The 4,359-nt window shown below is 38.0% G+C and overlaps 1 pseudogene; it reads left to right on the top strand.

Annotated features, from left to right (window-relative positions):
* The first annotated feature begins 254 nt into the window (after window positions 1–254).
* LOC131787425 (collagen triple helix repeat-containing protein 1-like) lies at window positions 255–2,452 on the top strand (annotated as a pseudogene).
* Window positions 2,453–4,359: the final 1,907 nt, after the last annotated feature.

The following is a 4,359-nucleotide window of genomic DNA, read 5'->3' as shown; positions in this document are numbered from 1 at the left end:
TGTCACAGTCGAGTTGTTTACCCGATGTGTGAGTTCGAGTAGTTTCAGACATCCTTATCATTTAGCTTCAGGCTTCTTAATTAAGATTGTAATTTAACATGTGAACTGACAGCTGCATTTAATGAAATTCAGTAGGATATAAATAGGTGCGTACATAAGGAGATATATATTTCAGTCATAGAACACGCACTATTCGCGCAAAGTAACCATCGAATTATGGCAAAGCTCCTGATCCTTGCTGCTTTGTCATTTGTCTCATTTAAAACAGGAGTAAGTTCCGTGGGAACAACCACCAGTCCTCAACAACAGAATCCATTTACTGGCGCTGACAAAGACCCATGTGAGGTACTCTTAAGCATGCTTTATCCACAATCATTTACTATAAAATCGCATGTACTTCATGACGCGTTCATTTGTCACACTTAAGTTTAACCACTCATGTCTACCAAGCTTAGCGCAAAACAAATCCCTCATCAATCATAAGTTTTCAAAGACAAGGTGGAACATTGCTGAATTAATTTTCTTTTAGGAATATCTCTACGTCTAGAGCGTTACGAGATCATTCGATGTTCCGATCTGTTTCTCCTAAAACGAAGCTAAATTCTCATCAAGATTAGTTTCTGAAGAAACTTCTGGGCTACTTCGGCTAACAAGTAAATATCAATGAACATCAAGTACGTCCATCAAATTACAATGTGTTCTTTTTTCTTCCTCAGAAATCAATTTTTGCTCACGGATTTTCTGGGATTCCAGGATCGAATGGCATACCAGGAATGCCGGGAATTCCTGGCGCCCCAGGGTCCCAAGGACAACAAGGAAAAGATGGAGCTAAGGGGGAAGCCTGGTGTCAAGGGACCGAGAGGCATGATGGGAACAAGAGGACTAAAAGGAAATCCAGGGTCACTGGGTAAAAATGGTGCACCTGGGATGATGGGAATAAAAGGTGATAAAGGTCATGGAGGGTCACGTGGCAGCAGTGGACCGCCAGGAATCAAGGGTGTGAAAGGAGAGCAGGGATCTAAAGGAGAGAAAGGAGAAATCGTGAATAGTGCGGTGTCACAGACCAACTGGAAACAGTGTGTGTGGAAAAATGAAGATAGTAGAAATATTGGAATGATTAAGGTACAGAAATATCTTGAAAATGCAATGAAAAATGAGTCAAGCATTAGAGCCAATTTGTCATGGCCATCTCTGAAAGAGACTTTGAGAAATGCCGCGAAACTAAAAACATCAATTAACAATTCTGTGCATTCTTGTAGGCAGGAAAAGTACGAGGGTCATCATCCAATTTTTTCCTTTACCACTCTTGTAAAATATTTTTTCATTGTACTAAGACTGTATTCATGGCATCTTTTATAGGATTGCTCATTCAACAAGCTGCAGTCTGATACAGCTATTAAAGTCTCATTCCAGGGAAATACAAGAGTCTATGGCACTTCTTCTAAATGCAACAGGTGGTTCTTCAAGTTTAATGGAAATGAATGCAGTGGACCCATGACAATTGAGGCTGTTGTGTACAACTGGTGGCCATCTGGGAGTCCTAATCTGTATCATCACAGATCATTTGAGGGATACTGTGAAAACATTCCACAGGGCAGGGCTACTGTGGAGTTATGGGTAGGACAGTGTCCCAATGGTCATACATTGGGTAACGCTTACACTGGATGGAACTCAGTATCCCGGATAATGATAGAGGAAGTGTCTAGAGCCCAGTCCTGATTACTCCTGTCATTTTTATACAAGGAATGGTGAACAAGATTTAATTTTTCTATCATCCTAGCTTTCAAGATCTCCCCCACTATCGATATCCTAAAGTACGTAATGTTTTACTTCATGTCACAAACATCTTTTTCTTCTCTAAACATTTCCCCTACTTATTGTGCGATTGTGATACACGATAATTAGGTTTCATCATCTGAGTTGATAAGGTAACTGATTTCTTTTCAATCGCGCGAGAAGGAGAAACTGTTTAAAATATACAACTAACAAATATTTACCAAAGTGAAGGTAGCTGGTGAAAGATATTTCCGGAGCTGCGAAGCGGCGAAGAAAATATCCACCCTTGCCACCCACATTTAGTTGAATGGTCGTTTTAGTGAATTAGTATATCCTAAAAGAAAAGTGAGTAAATACAGCACAAAAAAGTCACTCATTTATTCTTGCAATGGCTACAATAAATTTCTGGCGCAAATCCTGCGCGCGTTGCTTAAAGGTGAATAACAAAGGAAATCAGGAATTTGAGCAACCAATCAGAGCGCGATTTCAACCCTTTTCACTAACCTGGTACATACTAATAGCAATTTCTATTGTAGTTAACAGTACTTTTAAAACCACTGATTTTAATATCGAGAAGTTTTTCTATTAACAATTGGTTCATACGTCAGCGTGCGTTCATCGAGATATGAAGCACGCGGGAAGTTTGGAGAGCACGAGTTAGTTTTTTAAAATATAAGCGGAGAGTCACTATGCTCATTTATGAAAAACGGGTTTATCATGGAATACATGTACCTTCAAACTTCATTGATCAAATCAATAAATATCGTTTCTCTGCTAAATTCATTATTCTGGTGGCCATGAGTAGTGCTCTATATATTTCACGGTGAGAAAATTTATCTGAGTTCCAAAGAAGATATGGGCCACAGTAAATATTTTCCCCCTCTAAAGAACACTGGTTAAGGTCAGATAACTTATGCCGGTATAATTTTTTATAATGCCCGGTATGGGCATAATGTTATAGTCAGTGACTTCATAAAGATCCCGCCTTGATGTTACAGTTTACCAAGAAATGAATTCCATCTTAAGTGCTTTCAACAGCAAGCCTGCTTTTCTTGCTTGCACTTAAGGAATTTGTTCAGTAAAATGTTGTGTTCTGAACTTCGGTAAGCCTTTTATTGTTAGCAAGTGTTACCTGTTGGTGATAGGAATAAAGTAGGGGGACGGGAGATCGAGGGACTCCGGCTTAAAAGCTATTATTTCGAATTATCAAATTGAACAGAAAGAAAAACTTGAGCATAATTTTCTGTAAGATGCCATGGATGACGGTCAGAAGCATAATGATCAAGTTTTCGCGCATAATTTATGTGAAACTTGCTCTGGCTAAAAGAACAAAAACACCTTTCATCACATGTACAACTGAACTGGCAAATATCCGCACGTAATAATGAAGCAATAGAAAGCAAAAAGTAATTATATGTGTGATGTGTGTGATATGTGTGATGTGTGAGATGTGTGTACTCTTCTTTTTTTTATTCATTGATATTGAATTAGACCCTTTTAGAAGCCAGTCTGCAATTTGCTTCATTAAAATGCATAAACAGATTTTGAACATAAGCGCGGATCAAAGAAACGGTTTCTAAAAAGTTTTGAGTTATTTGGAATCGATCGGGAATATACATGAATATCAAAATCGACCAAAGGACAAATGAACATCATATCACAGACCATATGAAACTTATTTTCCTTCTCTTGCCTTCTATGGCAAGTTTGATCAGAATACGAACATTTCGAGGCCCCGATTTTTCTGGCTAATTTCTCTGAATTTATCTTATTTGTACAGGTATAATAACACGATTTCGAGTGCAATTTGGTGTAATAAGCACGAGTAAAATTTTCAAAGATGACAAAATTGCACGAACTCGTAGGGAGAGTGCAATTTGCAGTCAGTTAAAAAATTATAAGAACTTAATTTATCTTATTTGTATTGGTAAATAACATGATTTCGAGTGCAATTTGGTGTAAATAAGCACGATTAAATTTTTCAAAGATAACAAAATTTAACGCGCCTGTAGGGTGAATGCAATTTGTAGTCTTTGAAAAATTTATAAGAACTTAGTGACCCCAAATTGCGAGAGAAATCATCGTATTACTTGCTATCATAAAATGTCCAGAGAAATGCGCGCGCCGTGATTGGTCAGAACGAGTCCATCATTTAACAAATAGAGAAGCCTTGAATGTGCTCTGTTCTGTTATAAAGCACGCAGGAAGCGGCTAGAGCACGAAAGAAGTGTAGGGAGAAACGTAGTCGAGTGTTTCTCCCCACTTCTTGAGTGCTCTAGCCGCTTCCTAAGTGCTTTATAACAGAACAGAACACGGTTAAGGCTTGTCTATTTGTTTTATAATAAAGAATCCATTAAAAAACAAACTTTATTTCCAAAGTGTCGTCAGCATGCTCCATACTCTCATAAAGCACGCAACAATAAGCCAATCAGAATCCCTGTTAGAATGGTTCAATTAATCTGATTGGCTGTACAAGACTAAAGCTGTCAAAAGTGTCAAACCATCAAAGTTAAAAAACCATCAAAGTTCACATTCTGCGATAGTTTACAAACTAAAATAGTTCGGCAGGTCGAATTTAACACT

Source organism: Pocillopora verrucosa, chromosome 11 (assembly GCF_036669915.1).
Source record: "Pocillopora verrucosa isolate sample1 chromosome 11, ASM3666991v2, whole genome shotgun sequence".
Taxonomy (NCBI): Eukaryota; Metazoa; Cnidaria; class Anthozoa; order Scleractinia; family Pocilloporidae; genus Pocillopora; species Pocillopora verrucosa.
The sequence above is the reverse complement of the archived record's forward strand: the minus strand, read 5'-3'. Positions and strand labels throughout refer to the sequence as shown.